The 17,810-nt window shown below is 40.7% G+C and overlaps 1 pseudogene; it reads right to left on the bottom strand.

The window, feature by feature from the left end:
- Positions 1-3,818: 3,818 nt before the first annotated feature.
- LOC149247873 (annexin Gh1-like) overlaps positions 3,819-17,810 on the bottom strand; it is a 43,994-nt pseudogene continuing 30,002 nt past the window's right edge.

Below are 17,810 nucleotides of genomic sequence, written 5' to 3' on the forward strand. Positions count from 1 at the left end.
GTAGTCTTCCAAGTATCTTCTTTCGCACATGGTGAACAACTCCTAAATCTTAGGGAGGAATTTTAGCCTCCACGCTTACCGTTTGGTGACTTGAAAAAGGTTTCAACTTAAAGAGAGTGCCAATAGACCCTTAAACAAGGAAGTTCTTTGAATTCGGATTCTCTTACAACAAAAACCTGGAATGGTGAGAGAGTTGGAATTTCAAAGGTTAAATTTAGTAATTTAGTCAATTTTATTACCATACTTAGTCTTATTATCCATTTTTTCAATTTTAATAGAAAATATTAAAAATATTTGTTCATATTTAAAATTTTAATGAAATTTATAAACAAATCACCCCATAAATAACTCACTGGAGATATTAACAAAGTACATGGAGCAGGTGGTGTCAGGTTTGTTGACTTCGAGTTAACTTTTGAAGAGTCGGCCCTTTTGCTATATCTTTCTCCAACGGGTTGCTATGAATGATTATTTATTTACATACCTTGCTCGTCTTGATTGATCAAACCAGCCAGCAAGAAAATAGATCTAACGAAGTTCCTTTGTTATTTGATGATAAGACAGTAAGCGAACCGGAAATAGCCAAGTCGATCTCTAAGTAAGAAATAATCTTCGGGTTAAGGAAAAAAAGCTTCACTACATTGCAAATTTTGGCCAAGTAGTACAGGTATTTATGTCCAATTCTATTTCAGACGCACTAATTCCCTGCGTTCATGAATGTCAATAGTTCACATTATTCTTTAACTGCTATGTTCTTTTCTCTGCAACTTAAATATGTCTCCCCTTATTATTTATCCTGCTATATAAGTTCTCTTTTTGCTTATATTTATGATTAGGTTTGTGCAGGCGCTTCTGTTTCTTGTTATTAAACACCAAGATGGGCAAAGGCGGCAGGCGAGACACACAAAATGGTAACAACTCATCATCTTTCTTCCCGCCCTTCAACAACTCCAACGGCAAAACTGAACAGACGATATTCCAGTCCACCATGGACAACGACAAAGGCGATCAAATCTCCCAGCCCTGCAAAAAATGCGAAGACGAAATATGCAAGTTGCAGGAGCTTAATCAGCAACTTATTAAAGATATCAATACCTCGCCTCAGGATTTTAAGGCTTCTTTCTTACACATGGCCGCTCAAATGGAATCACAAATTCACATTCTTGAAGCTGCCTCAACAATTTTTCAGTCCAAGATGAATAATCAGTTCATACAAGTGAAACTTGGGGAACAACTCGGCGACCAGCTGATGGAAATTGACAACGAATTCAGAAAACAGCTCGCAAAGAGAGATGAAGAATACGATGCTGGTATTTCTAAAGCTTGGCAACAATTGCAGGAAGCCGAGGAGAGATTCAAAAGAGATATTTCTGAGAAAGAAGCCGAGGAGAGATTCAAAAGAGAAATTTCTGAGAAAGAAGAGGACTGCAGGGCAGTGGTTTCTGAAAAACAAAGTTTAGAAACTAGTGTTTTGCAGTTGACAGATACAATTAAAGTCATATTTGCAGAATTTGATGAAGCATGTAAAGCTTGGGAATTGGAAAGGGATGGACTTTTCTCACAGATTGTCACAGCACGAAAGCAAACTGAGGAGATCGCTAAAAGTAGCCTAATTGCGGAGAAAGTATGGAATGCGGATAAGGAGAATCTTTTGTCTTCCTTAGGCAATTCATATGAGAAAAAAATTAAAGAGATGTCTTCCCTGAGCGAAACGGTTTTACTTGAAAAGATTGAGTTGGAATCTCAATTGAATGAATCCAAGGGAAGGATTGAGGAATTACTTAAAAAACATGATGATGACAGATATGTGTGGTGTTCTGAAAAGCAAAATTTCCGAGACAATGCCTCAAAGCTGGAAACAAAGATTTTTAACATGGCTACTGAAAGGAGATTCCTCTGTCAGAGAAATAGAACACTGATCGCTGAAGTAGAGTTCTTGAAGGCCCAGTTGAAAGAGAATATAGCGAAAGTAGCTCAAATGCAAGATGAAAAGATGCAAAATGAGAGGGTTTTACAACAATATACAACCGAAAATATTGATTTGCAATCCAACTTGAATGATTCCAAGGGAAAGACTCAGGATCTGCTCACGAAAATTGAAGAAAACACACATTTGTGGGATGCTGAAAAGAGTGATTTAGAAGGCACTGTCGCAGAGCTGAGAGCAAAACATGAGTTGATGGCTAGTGAAATGTTATCACTGACCCAAAAGAATCGAGATCTAACCGTTGACTTGGAGCTCACCAAGTGCCAGCTGAATGCATTGGAATCTGAGCTAAATGGGTCCAAGAAGAAGACTCTGGAATTGCTTCAAAAAAGTGAAGAAGACTGGCATTTGTGGGATAAGAGAAAGAGTAATTTGGAAGGCACTCTTTCAGAGCTGCCAACAAAACAAGATGACTTGATGCTACAGTTTTCTAGAAAGAAAGAAGTTGAAGAAGAATTTCTCGCAGCATTGTCCTCTTTAGAAGAAATGAAGGAATCTACTTCCAATGGTGAGATTCAAAAAGCTAATTTAAGGAGTCAGCTTTTAGCTGTTGCAGAGAAAAAGGATGGTCAACTCTCGGATCTACAGAGACAGCTTTCAGCCATGGCAGAGGAGAAAAAGAGCCAGCTAGCGAATTTACAAGATCAGCTTTCATCTATTGCTGAGGGTAAAAAGATTCTTGAGGAGGAAAACATGTGTTTACGAACTGAATTGGATAAAAGAACATTAGCTTCAGAGGAAGAGAAGGTAATACTTGAGGGCAGAGTAAGGGAGTTGCAAACAACATACAATTCTCTCAACAACGAACTTGAGTCTTTTAGGGCAATCGCAGAGGAGAAAGAGAGACAATGTGCTGAGCTACAGATTCGGCATTCAGAAGTTGAAGAGGCCAAAACGTACCTTGAGAACAAAAATGACTCTCTACTCACTGGATTGAACAGATGCACAGTGAGTATGGACGAAAATGTCCGACTTCAGAAGAGAATAAGGGAATTGGAAACAGAGGTGGAATCTCTCAAAAATTATCCTGAATCCAAAGAAAATTGTCTGCGAAATTTGATGTTAGAACGCCAACCTGCGTGTAGAAAGGCACTTGTTCCAGTTGTGAAGGCAAATGCAACTCCAAAACGAAATGGTGCGCTGAATGAGAAACCCAAACCAAACGGTGTACTTCATGAAAATGGAAAATTAAGGTTGACACCTGAAAAGCTAATAGTAGGGAAGCAGCAGCCTGGAGAGCCCGAAAGGCGATCACCGAATCTGACTGCTCAAAAGTCAAGATCAAATTGATTTTGGTGAAAATAGGATGTTTCTTCAAATGGTTTTCCGTGAAGTGGAGTATTTTCATATTTGACATCCGTCAACATTGCTTTGCTTTATAGAACATTGACCTATTTCATAACTTGTTTTCGTGGGTACGCAGGTGGCCAAAGTTTGTCATCTGGCTTTTTCTGATCGAGTAATGTTTTCCAATTTGGTAGGTAATAATTAAAAATCATGTTGTTCACTTTTAAAAGGCCCAAATTTGTAAACAATTTTGATTTATAAATGTCAAATTTCAAAATTAAAAGAACAATACGTGAATACTTTGTAACTAGTTAGCTATATGGAATTGAAAATAGTTATCTAAATAAATGGTTGATTCATCATTGTGATTTAAGGAAAATCAAACTATCTGAAATTATTTATTAATGGTTTATTTATTAATTGTCTATAATGAAATAGGCTTTCACTTTTATTAAATATTTGTGGATTTTAGATTATTAAACCAATTCTTTACATCCATAGAAAATAAGTTCTTAAACAAATAAAAACAGTTTTAAAACATAATCTAAGACCAATATATAAAATAGTTAAGCAGAAATTCTTCGTAGTCTTCAAAAGTATTTGTAGCTATTACATTCTTTAGTGTTTTGCTAGTTCTTTTGTGGTATTCTTCTTTGATATAACTGTTATCACCCCAAGAAACTCTCCTAGGTTGTATATCAGAGATGCTCGTGAACATTACAAACTCAACAAAAAGAAACCTGCACACAAATTCAATAATACAGCTAAATTCTAACACAAAGGTGGGATGACAGCCCCTCTAATGCTAAGCATCAACAACACATGAATAATTGCATGACAGGCACAGCCTTGAACATAGAAGAAGTGAAAAATGAGCAATTGATAGCAAAAGAAGCTTGTATTAGTTGGAAATGAAGACCAGAAGCTGCAGGTCTCACAATAGTTACAGTCTCCAGAAATTGAAGCTTACAACAGAATAACACTCATCCAACACTCATCATCTGATTACATCTTGTTTCTTGGTATATATAGAGGTTGGTTACAAAATATCTCTGCTACTAAGCGTGGAGGAGTCAACAAATAACTACCAACCGCATTTACAATTAGAAATGGGGCTCTGCTGCAATTCTGGGTGCTTTAATGAATAAATCAACCTGTTTAGATTGTCTGATGTCCTTCTCTGGCAGCTGGAATGAATTATGGATTAAACTCCATGCCTGATAAATGCTCTTCACTGCTCAAGGTTGTCCGGTTTGTCCTTGACCATTCTGCTGATTAATGCAGTTGTTGGAGACATTATCTGTGCAAGTACAGGGTAGTTGATGGCTTCGTCTCTCCTTCCTCGGGCAACAGAGATCAGCCGGGAACTCGAGACAGTCAAAGGGAAATGAGATTTCGTGGTGGGAGTAAGAGCAAGCCAGGGATAAATCTCAGTCGTTGAATCGCAGAGATCAACGGCGGAGATTGCATCAGGAAGAGCTATCAGGAGGCGGACGATTGGAGTGAACAACAACCGTCGGATCTCAAAGATCAATGGCTGCGATCCATTGTCAGAGATTAATGGGAGGATACGTGGGCGATTGAATATGGGTCGTCAAATCGCAGTCGGGCAGATCCGACGACGATCGGGCACTGAAGCTGCAAGGGATTTAACGACCGAGAACGAGCGGTTTTGATGGCGGGTGGTTTTCCCCGCACCGCCTATCACATGCGGGCGGTTTCTCTAACTCACCGTGCAACGCAATCAAAACACGACGCGTGGCATATAAATACCACTGCCCCCGCGGGTTAACAAGCGCGCAGGTCGCGCGATGGGGAGGAGCGTCCATCGTCGGATCTGCGATGGACGGTCAGATTAAGAGGAAGGCGCACGAGGTTTAAACATGTGGAAAACATCGCGGAGACCGATGGATCGTGAACGATCGATGGTGGAGATGAAAGCGGAGGGTTAACAAAGGCGCGCCAAGGAATGCGCGGTGTCACGCGGTTAAGCGCCCGGGGGTTAAATAAAACATAGGTTTATACGGGGATTAAAGGAATAAAACAGAGACGAAGGGGTTATGAGAAAAATAGAAAGAATACAGGGGAAACAAGAAATAGAGGCAGCAGGAGTTATAAGGGAACAAGACTTTATACTAATTTTCGGGGTAAAGCAAGGATAGTAGGGTTCATGGAAGTGCAGGGAGAAACAGAGGAAAAGAGAGGAAGACTGTTGCGAGTCCTTTAAACCCAACAATCAGCACTGCCCAACCTATCATTGACCCTCAACTATTCACAATTAATAGCAGAGCTAACATTTGGCTCCTTCTGGGGATGAGATCCTCCCTGTGAGGTCTCAAGAACTGCAAACCAATGCCTTCATACAAAACTCAGCTTTTAAAACACTTGCCTAGTATCCATTGGGCATGGAGTCAACTAGCTTACCAAAGAAACTTGTAAAATAACATAATTACAATCATTAAGGCTTGAGAGCCTTAAACAGCATAAATATTCAAAAATTGGCCAACTGATAGGCCATCAAAATTGTTGCCTGTCATCCAGTTCATCATAGATCAGCAAGACATGATTTATTTGATCCTCTACCTCAAAGAGTTTAGGACATTTGAACTTGATAGGCAGATAGGGATCAAATTTCATTCCCCTTCTATGTATTCTCCTCCTTGGATGCTATTCATAGGAGCCTCTGTACACCTGCTGAATAATCAGAGCTGCTGTGTACTTGTCTGTGTCTTTTGTAGTCTGCACAACTAATATGAAAGATGCGCCATTGTATTCTTGTGCAGGGGACACAGAGACATTTTCTGCTCCTGAATTTTTGTTTGAATAATCCTCATCCAAGGAGGAGTCCCATAACTGTACACCCTCTTCCTCTATTATCTGATAAGCTGCCCTTTCATTCTGTGTGGAGGCCATCTGAGTAGGATTTAGAGAATCAAAACTGAGGTGATCAGTCTCAGCCTTGAGAATAGAGCTATTTCCTACCTCAGTGTTCAAGGGGCAACTTAGAGGGATTGTAACTTGAGCAGACATAGGGACAAAAGATGATGGGGAGCTTTCTTCTCCCTCTTTGATCACTGGACTAGGGATGATAGTAGGCCGGCTAATTTGCAGATCTGCATAATCATGGGAAGATGGGCAGGCTTCAAGCTTAGATTCTTGGAGGATGAAGGTGCCTTCTGTTGATTGCTGTTGCTGATAAGCTTGTTGTTCTGCAGCTACAACAAACTGCTGAGCAGCGCCTTTGGATATTGCTTTCTCATAAGCAGCCCTTGTTAGGAAAGGAGCACCTTCCAAACCATGGACCTCCTCCTCATGCTGCACCTCTTCCATGACTATATTCTGTAGAAGGGGCCTCACCCCTTGATCTTCGTTTGCATCTCTATTTCTCTGCAAATTCTGCAAATTCTCATGTGTCCCTCTATGTGGTTTTGGAGTTGGAAAAGAAATGGAACAATGAGCTCCTGCTTCATCAAAATACTGCTCAGCTTTTAACTTGGAAACTTCAGAGGCCAAAAGCTCAATCATCCTAGCTAATTCATCTATCTCATGCTCTGAGGATGATGAGGATTCACCTGCTTGACTTCCCCTCTCAGCATCACCTTCAAGTCTCTCTGCAGCAATGATGTTTGCTTCTACTTCAAAGGCTGCAGCTTGCATATCAGCCAAAGAAGCAGACTTTCTTTCTCCTAACAGCAGGCAGAACTGAGAATCAAAGGCATTAGAATAAATAATCATGGCAGAAGCAGGGGTGGTTCTTATTTCAGGTGGCATTCTGATGTACATAAGATTAAATCTGCTGTTAAATTCAGACAACAGCTCACCATCTTCTCTTTGCAAGTTCCCAAATTCATCATGATAAGGGAGCAGATCTTTATTACTACCCTAGTGATTTAAAAATACATCATCTAAAGCATCAATGTCTGCAATAGACCTCAGGGGTAAATTTCTAAACCATTTTCTAGCTTTCCCATCTAGGCTTTGCACAAAAACCCTCATCTAGACATCCTCTTCATTGATATCTAGATTATCAGCATAACGATAAAAAGATTCGAGGTGCTCTTTAGCTGATATTCCTTCTACACCAGTAAACTTAGGAATAATTCTTGATAATCTCCTGTAGGCATGGCATTAAAAGGGGTAGGCAAGACTAAGGTTCCATACCTAGCAGCAACTATTCGTTCTATCTTTGTGAGAGCTTGTTGACCTGCCATGACTGAGGTATACAAAAGAGATACTAGTGGACTGAGTGGAATGAATCAATGAAAAGAATGACAACAACAGAGGAATACGATGGACAACATGGATGCTTCTTTCAACTGAGGTCCGAAAGGGAAATGAATGACTAAGGAGCTGAATGAATCTCTGAAGGTATTTCTACACTAGCAGAGATACCTAAAAACTTCAAGGCTTACCTAATCTTGATGCTCCTTTCTGCGATGTTTTCATCTGCTTAACGGTCTTCTCAGAATCAGGCATTAGTTCAGCTGATGATTTCTAAGGATTTCTGCGAGCATTCTTCACCAACTGCGCCAGAACTGCAATGTGGAGTCGCCAAATGATGGTCTTCCTCCAGTGGAGTCGCTAGATAGATGATTACAACCAAAATATGTGTTCAAACCTTGTCTATCATCAAAGTTTGAAGCTGTGTCATTCTCCCAAGGAAGCTTAGCTTCGATTCTCCTCTCCCCAACAACAGCGCCAATTAATGTTATCACTCCAAGAAACTCTCCTAGGTTGTATATCAGAGATGCTTGGGAACATTACAAACTCAACAAAAAGTTGGATAAAATGGTGGATGAATGAAAGAAATGCTACATATTCAAGCCAGATAACCACTCCTACTATGCTTAACCCCAGACATGGGTGAACACCCCCAGACTACAAGGCTTTTAAACACCAATTACTCACAGTTTAAGAAAAATGAGATGATGGAGAAGACTGACCACACCAGCAAATGCACAGGACCCTGTGATGGCCGGCTGCAACCAATTTAAAGGTCTGCAAATCTATTTCTTAACACACAGAAAGGATGACAGCTCTCTGGTATTAAACAAATAGAAACTTGCACACAAATTCAATGATACAACTAAATTTTAACACAGAGGTGGGATGATAGCCCCTCCAATGCTAAGCATCAACAACACATGAATAATTGCATGACAGGCACAACCTGGAACATAGAAGAAGTGAAAAATGAGCAATTGATAGCAAAAGAAGCTTGTATTAGTTGGAAATGAAGACCAGAAGCTGCAGGTCTCACAGTAGTTACAGTCTTCAGAAGTTGAAGCTTACAACAGAATAACACTCATCCAACACTCATCATCTTATTACATATTGTTTCTTGGTATATATAGAGGTTGGTTACAAAATATCTCTGCTACTAAGCATGGAGGAGTCAACAAATAACTACCAACGACATTTACAATTAGAAATGGGGCTCTGCTACAATTCTGGGTGCTTTAATGGACAAATCAGCCTGTTTAGATTGTCTAATGTCCTTCTCTGGCAGATGGAATGAATTATGGATTAAACTCCATGCCTGATAAATGCTCTTCACTGCTTGAGGTTGTCCGGTTTGTCCTCGGCCATTCTACTGATTAATGCAATTGTTGGAGCCATTATCTGTGCAAGTACATGGTAGCTGATGGCTTCGTCTCTCCTTCCTCGGGCAGCAGAGATTAGTTGGGAACTCGAGACAGTCAAAGGGAAATGAGATTTCGTGGTGGGAGTAAGAGCAGGCAAGGCATAAATCTCAGTTGTTGAATCACAGAGATCAACGACAGAGATCGCATTGGGAAGAGCTATCGGGAGGCGGACGATCAGAGTGAACAACAACCGTTAGATCTCAAAGATCAACGACTGCGATCCACTGTCAAAGATTAACGGGAGGACACGCGAGCGATTGAATATGGGCCGTCGGATCGCAGTTGGGCAGATCCGATGGCGATCGGGCGCTGAAGTTGCAACGATCGGGAACAAGCAGTTTTGATGGCAGGTGGTTTTCCCCGCATCGCCTATTGCAGATAGGCGGTTTTTGTAACTCACTGTGCGACGCAATCAAAACACGACGCGTGGCATATAAATACCCCCCCGCGCGGGTTAACAAGCGCGCAGGTCACGCGAAGGGGAGGAGCGTCCATCATCGGATCTGTGATGGACGGTTAGATTAAGAGGAAGGCGCACGAGGACCGATGGATCATGAACGATCGATGGCGGAGATGAAAGCGGAGGGTTAACAAAGGCGCGCCAAGGAATGTGCGGGGTCACGCGATTAAGCGCCCAGGGGTTAAATAAAACATAGGTTTATACGGGGATTAAAGGAATAAAACAGAGACGAAGGGGTTATGAGAAAAATAGAAAGAATACAGGGGAAAGAAGAAATAGAGGTAGCGGGAGTTATAAGGGAACAAGAATTTATACTAATTTTCGAGGTAAAGCAAGAATAGCAGGGTTCATGGAAGTGCAGGGAGAAACAGAGGAAAAGAGAGAAAGACTGATGGAGTCCTTTACACCCAATAATCAGCACTGCCCAACCTGTCATTGACCCTCAACTATTCACAATTAATAGCAGAGCTAACAATAACTTCTCAGCACCAGTCACCACCACTCACATAAGGGCTTCTTCGTCCGTCCCATGTTTAATATTTATTTCCAACCTCAAAACCTTGCAAAGTATCTTTCTGTAAAGCAAATGCATTTGATAACAATTTGTAGTGTCTCTAGGAAGTCTTCTGGCTTCCCATTCTTCAAGTCCTTGTCGATATTATAACCATAGTCATCTTTGTAATAATTGAAAGTGGCATTCAACTATGCCTTACTCCTTATAGTTATTAGCAAATGAATTCCTCGTTATCGAAAACCTTTTCCTTTATAGCTTCATGTTATTGCTTAGCTTTAGATTTTGCCAAGCACGTATCAACTTCTAGACCTTCATATCTGTAAGAACTTATAAGTTGAACTCGTAGCTTGCGGAAGCCTCCATGAGTAGGAGAAGCAACGTCTTCTTCCAATGATTTCTTGTAACATATATGATATGCTTGTTTGACCAACCACAACTCAGTTCAAGACGAGCATAAGAGATTTCCAGAACTGACCTGTTCTTTGGACTCCACTTCTTTATTGATTCATGGGCTAAAATGGCATCTTGTTCTGGGGGATCCAGTGACCAAAGGAGCAGAGCTCTCTCAAAATCTCGTGGAATTCTGATTGCAATCACTTCAAGAAATATTCCTCATACAACTGAGTGTATGTTTGCTTGATTTGTATGTGTTGTGTTGCAGTTCTGTGTCCCAAAATTTCTATAATCAGCTTCTCATTGTGCCCCTATAGTTGAATGCAAATTGTTGGTTCTATGGTGTGAAGTTGTTGCAGTGTTGAACGTTGGTCCTGAACTATGGTTCGTCGCTAACTTGTAAATCCGACTTGGGAACACAATTGAAGTAGTCCTGGCATTGTATGGTAACACAATTTTGAAGACCATATAAGTTTATTTGTTGGCTCTTTAACATCGATGGCGTCGTTGGTTCATTACTGTGCGTTGGCAGGAAGGTATCCCATTTTTTGTCGTCTATAAAACTCCAGTAGCCACACTCTAGGTCCGCAGAGTAGCCACACTCCCTTTTTTTTTGTCATTACTTGTGGTGTTTGTTAACACTCTTGGTTTATAAGTGTGTTGAAATTTTCTATGCATTGAATGGTGCAATCAAAACTGGTATATATGTGTTGAAGCTCTGTGAGAAGAGGGCGCAAGTTTGATTAACAATGATGAGAGTCATGATCATGAGGCATTGCAGTTATCGTTGGAGTCTGGCTCTAGTAAATTGAAGGCATAAGATTTGCATTCCTAAAAAAAAATTGCAATCACAAGATTGGAAGAAGCGGTCACTAAGTGGCACTGCCTTGCATGTAAACTGTAGTTTTTGGATACAACATTTGATCAAATCTCTACAGAACTATACGAAGTTGATCATTCACCACTTCTTTGTGAGCACATATGTTACAATTGGTGGTTGGTTCTTTGAACTATGTATAAACAAATGAATCTTTGTCTCTGTGCCCATGTCTTTGCGTCATTTCCACAAGTGATGGTAAAGCTTGCTCACAACTTATTGTTTTGAGAATGCTTGAATTTGTTTTTGTTCATATATAGCACTAGACGTGGTCAAGAGTCCAATAGAAGCTTGCTATTCATCCTATAGTTACATCTATTTAGCAGTGGGAACTATTTTTATGTGTGCAAGCCAACACCATTTTTTTGCTTCAATTATTGTGAAATGGATTGACTTGATGATGCATTGGAGCTGTTAAAAACCTTAATTCATTTCACTATCGATGGGATGGCAAACATCAACAATGACACTCTTGCTGACATTAGAACCTATCTAAAAGATGCACAAGAAAACATTGAATTGTCATTCTAAACTTGTTTCTATTCAAAACAATTCTCTTTTTGAGTTAGAAATTGACTCCCATCAACATGCAGAAACTAATCAAGACAATAAAGTTGAGGTTGATTCAAGAGTAGATGTGCATGCATATTTAAAAGTCTAGCCTACACTTCCCAAGCCAATCATCAAACCTTGGGAAGAGCTTGTCCATAACAAGCACAAAACCGGACTTGTCTAGATTACTCCAAGCCCGTCTAGTTTAAGAGTGTTGGACTTCTTCATGATAGTTCACCTTCATTTGTTCCAGATTTTGCACCTCTTCCACAACAGCCACAATAGATTGTTAAATGCCAACAATGTGATCGAGTTGGCCATATGAAATATCATTGTTTTTATCTTCATCCATGTAAGCATTGTGGTAAACATACTCATTCTTCACACAGATGCTTCAAAAACATATCTCCTGTAAGAACAAAGATACACCTTGGATGGACCGCTTTTTGGCAATGGGCTTCAACAACCAAGAAGATATTTCACACATACAAAAATATTTGTTCTTGAATATTGAAAAGTCTTACAGTTGATATCTCTTCATCTTCTCACCTTTTATCTGACAGGGGTGGAAGTGATGGTCATCTACAAGCTTCAAAGCCACATCTAGCGAGCCTGAGCCACAACCTACCATACCAGATTCAGAGTTGTAGCTAGAGACAAAGATGCCCCTGAGTATGCCTTTGGTTGGTGGTCATCCTTAAACCATCACAGGTTGAGACCTCCCTTTTTAGGTTGAGAAGTACATACTAAAAAATTGATCTGCAATCTACTATAAAAGCCACCCTTGACAAAGCTGCTAAGTTACCAAAGTTACCAAGAGATATACCATCTCAAAAGGACAACATCTGCAAAAAGATTGTGACTTTTACCCCTTCATAAAATCCCAAAAAAACAGATGATGCAAGATATATGACGAAAAATCATAACACAAGAAAGAACATGTTTATAGAAACCAAGTGACATCAAGATAATGTGAAATCAAACTGAAGATGATAACACCTATGTCCTGTAGGAATATGAAGTCTTTTGTAACCGACCATAATACCCTCATGAAATTTCTCCAAGAATATATAGCCTTCCTCAAATTGAAGACCTCTCTTCGAGAGACATCATCTTTCTTATTGAATTCCCTAAGAATATGTTGTAAAGACAGGTTCTGGAATTACTTCTTCAACACCATGATTAAATCCATCCAACATTGTAGAAGTAGAGCCTATAATTTGCCCCTACCCACCAGTCAATCAATCACCACTCTCGAGTCTCCAAAAATATGAAAGGAAATACTAGATAATGGAAAACAAAATATCATCCCTTGGGTTGCAGAAATTGATGGGGAAGAGAGTTATGCAATTAAAATTTGTGTAGGAGTCACGTTGCTATGACTTACTAGGTATTGGAATGTGTTAGTGGACTATAGACACCCATAGGATCTATTTGTCCTTGCAAACTCATAACCCTAACTGATCCAAACTTAAAAAATAATGAAACAACTTACATATATAATCATAAACATGAATATGCAACAGAAAAACACTTCATTTCATTAATAGAAAGATACTAAACTATGCTTACAAACAGAATGGAAATAAGATAGTTCGGGCGATGGTAGCTTATCGCTGAGAAGAGATATGGCTGCTACATGCCTCTGAACTATGTTAAAATGAGGCTCAAGGGTCTATTTATTATTGGAAAACATAAGAAAACCCTAACCCTAGGAGATGTAACACTAATAGTTTGTGGGCCTGTTGGGGTTAGTTGGGCAGCCAACTTCTCGGGGTCATAACTTGGTCATATTATCTCTGTTTGGCACATACGATACCTTATTGGAAATGTCTCTCTAAGTACTAGAGGTTTCACCACAAAACCTTGCCTATGACCATGGGCCCATCACGGACCCCAAAACAAATCCGTTTAGGGGGTCAAAACTGCTCCGGAAGTTGAGGACCAAAAAAACTACTAAAACTAGAACATGCTAAAATGAACAAGGATACAGATGAAATTGATTGGGGAGTCTAGGTGGAATAGGCGGGTGGCCACCAATATCCACTTGGATCATTCCTCCCCCCTTAGGAAGAAATTGGCCCCATTGCGTGCAGAGCCTCCATGAGGTAAGGAAATTTCTGTTGAACCTGGTCCTTGGTGAACCACTTGCCTTGGTGAAGGAATTTGTCTGCTTTGACAACTCGATATAGCTATATCCTCTATTGGCGAGTGTTCTTGATCCGTGTGTCCATGATCTGATTAGTTGTGGCCTATTCCATGTAGTCCGGGTTGAGCTTTGTTGGTGTGAGTTGTTCTGCAATGTCAGATGTGTCTAATAATGGTGGAAAGTATGGCTGAAGGCGATCTACATTGAACATTGGGTGCAGACCAAGGAATGATGGGATGATGATCTCGAAGGCATTGTGAGCGATGACCTTGGTGATGGTGTATGACCCATATCAGAGCGGGTGTAGCTTGCAGTGGGGTCCAACAAGGCGCTTCTTCTGCAAATGTAGCCAAACTTTGTCACCCACCTAGAACTTGTGTGGCACTCGATGTTGATCATGGCATTGCTTGTACTTAGCATTGGCTATGTCCAATATATCATGGACCTATTTGTGGATGTGTTGAATGCGTTCAATGAAGTTGTTAGCCCTTTTAGCTTCAGAATGAACGTGAACCGAATCTACCTGAGTGGATGCAAATAGTATGGCCACATCAATGGGGCATAATGGCCGAAATCCCAGCCCTACTTGAAAGGGGTTATGGCCTATTAAGATGTGGAGAGCTCTATTGTAGCTGTGTTGGACATAGGGGAGAATTTAATCCCACGTGCGTGGATGCTTTGAGTTGTACATGTGCAGAATGTGTATGATCATCCTGTTGACAACCTCTTTTTGGCCATCAGTTTAGGGATGGAAAGTCATGGACTTAGTACCCATACTCACTCAAAGAAGAGCTTAGCAATGGCCTCTGATGTGATACTCTTCTTGCAGGCTACCATGATGGCCATCTTAGAGAATCTGGCGACGACCACAAAAATGCAATCATTGCCATGATTAGTAGAAGGAAGGCCCGACATGTAATCCATGGAGATAGATTCCTAAGGCCGGCTAGGAGTAGGTAGAGGAGTATACATGCCTTGATTCTTGATGGTTGGTTTGGGAATGACACCGGTGATGTAGGATATAATGTACTTCCCAACATCCTGAAGAAGTTTCGGCCAATAAAAATAATTTTGCAATACTGCCACTGTTTTCTCTACTCCAAAATGTCCAACGACCCAAGTGTAGTGTGCCTCCCAAATCATCTTGGCACACTCACTTGAAGGAACACATATGTGTCCCAGGTGACATAACAGTTCATCCTGAAGGTGAAAATTTGGAACTCGCTTCCCTTCCAAGAGTGTCTAGTATATGCTGCCGAATTCTGGGTTGCTCTTATAAAGATGCGGCCACCTTGATGTCTCGTGCCCACAGGAGTCGAGCACAGTGATTAGCGCCATGACCGATGGTCGGCTAAGGCACCCAGAAACATTATTGGTGTTGCCCTTCTTATACTTAATGTTCAAATGGAACTATTGCAAATAGGTGGACCATTTCTGTTGGTGATCGTTCTACAACTTTCGTTGTGTCTATATGAACTGTAGAGGTCAGTGGTCTATGTGGATGACTGTTTCCTTCCCCAGAATGTAATGCTCTGATTAACGGTAGGCCTGCACAATGGAATAAATTTCTTGTCATAAGTGGGGTACTTTCGAGCTGTGTCTAAAAGTGTCTCACTGTGGTAAGCAACTGGATACCCATGCTGAGTAAGAACCACACCAATAGCATAGTTGGAGGCATCTGTCTCAACCTCAAATGATTGTTTCAGGTCTGGTAATGTGAGACTGGTGCAGAACAGAGGCGATTCTTCAACTCAAACAACACTTGTTGTTGGGTTTCCAACCAAAAAAACTTTTCTTTCGCTCTGCCCTTGGTGACTTGACTTAAAGGCCAAGTGATATGAGAGAACCCTAACATGAACCTATGGTAGAAATTGGAAAGACCCAAAAAGTTATGGAGCTATATTAGAGTGGTTGGGGCTAGCGAATTTCGAATGACTTGTATCTTGGATGGGTCCACATGTACACCCTGTTCATCAATGATGTACCCTAGATATTGAACCTGGGTCAGGCCAAAGGTGCATTTCTCCAAGTTAGCACATAGCTTGGGTTGCCACAGGGTTTGAAGGACTTGTCAAATATGGTGGAGGTGCTCTTCCCAACTCTGGATGAACATCAAGATGTCATCTAAATACACCACCACGAATGCATTGGTGAAGGGTTGCAAGATGCCATCCATCAGTCTCATGAAGGTTGTAGGGGAATTTATCAATCCGAATGGCATGACCAACCATTCAAAAAGGCCCTCCTTGAATTTTAAGGTAGTCTTCCACACATCGGAGGGTTCGATAGGAACCTAGTGATAACTTTACTGTTGGGTTGTGTTATATTCTTTCCACAACTATGCGTAGTGGGGGAACGGTTAGCCCCCCTCTACGCTGCCCCGGACACCGTTTTTTTTTGGACCCATGGTTTTGTGCATGGTTTTCTCACATGGTTTTAGACGTGATGGTTTTCGGTCTGTGGTATTGGATGCTTCGACCTGTATATATGTATTGTAACATTGAAAGGAACATAATGGAAAATCAATCTGGCAGTCCCGGTTTTGGGATCCAGGGAAAAATCTCTATGTATATTTATTTTATGTGTTATGCTCTTGCCATTGTTTATTTTATGTTTTTAGAATTCGTATGCAGCTAATTTCTATACGGGGTTAAAACCTACATTTGGTATCAGAGTTGTTTTGGCTTCAAGGGGACGCCTTTGTTGCTGAGGGGTTTTGCTCGGGCTTGTGGTAGACCCTGTTCAGTGGGAGATTTGCGGGATCGATTCTAGTGGTGAAAGAAGATGACGAGCAATGGAAAGATAGAGATCGATAAATTTAATGGTCAGAGTTTTGAGTTGTTGAAACTCAAGATGGAGGATTTGTTGGTGGATAAAGATCAGTGGATCGTGGTAGATCCGGGTACTAAACCAACAGGAGTGTCCAATGAATAATGGAAGAAGTTGGATCGGAAGGAAAAGAGCACAATACAATTATGTGTCTTAGATTCAATATTGCTGAATGTATTAGGGGAAGCTACGACAAAGGCTTTGTGGGACAAGTTAGGGACTTTGTACCAATCTAAGTCTCTGGTGAATAAAATGTTCCTACAGGAAAAAACTGTATAACCTAAGGATGAAATATGGAGACTTGGTGAAAGAGCATCTGAACGCATTTAATACTGTGGTAAGTCAATTATTATCTGTTGATATTAAAATTTCAGATGAAGATAAGTGCATCGGTTTGTTGTGTTCTCTACGAGATTCGTGGGATAGTCTGGTTATTGTAATAGGTAGTAATGCAACTTCCTTGCAGTTTGATGAAATAGTCTCATCCTTACTGACGGAGGAGATGAGACGGAAAAATATGGAGAGCCAGAATGGTGATGCCTTGTCTGTATGAGGACGGTCCCAGAATAGAAACAAAAAAAATTCATCAAGTGGGAGATCTAAATCTAGAGGGAAATATAAATCTCCAAGAAAACCTGTAAAGGTGTGCTGGAAATGCAGAAAGGAAGGGCACTACAAAAGGGACTGTAAATCTAAAGCTCCTAACAAAGGAAAGGGATTTGATGATGTTCCTTCTACAGAGGCAAAAACCACCTCAGATGAGGTTGGGGATGTGTACTTGGCTTCTTCAATTACACATGTAGATCATGAGGCATGGTTGATTAACTCAGGTGCATCCTTTCTCTTCACTCCCCATAGAGAGTGGTTCTGCAAGTATGAGAAATATGATGGTGGTGATGTCTTCTTGGGGGATGACAGGAAGGTTAGAATCGTTGGTCACAGAAAAGTCAATTTGAAGTTGCAAAGTGGAAGGATTAGAACACTTCCAGTTGTTCTGCATATTCCTGCATTAGCCAAAAATCTGATTTTTGTAAGAAAGATGGATGATGCATGTGTAAAAACAGTGTTCAAGAAAGATACCTGGAAGATGGTTTGGGGAGAACAGGTATTGACGTGG

Source organism: Pinus tabuliformis, chromosome 7 (assembly GCF_031772625.1).
Source record: "Pinus tabuliformis cultivar Carrire ecotype Pingquan chromosome 7, CPIR1, whole genome shotgun sequence".
NCBI classification, from domain to species: domain Eukaryota; kingdom Viridiplantae; phylum Streptophyta; class Pinopsida; order Pinales; family Pinaceae; genus Pinus; species Pinus tabuliformis.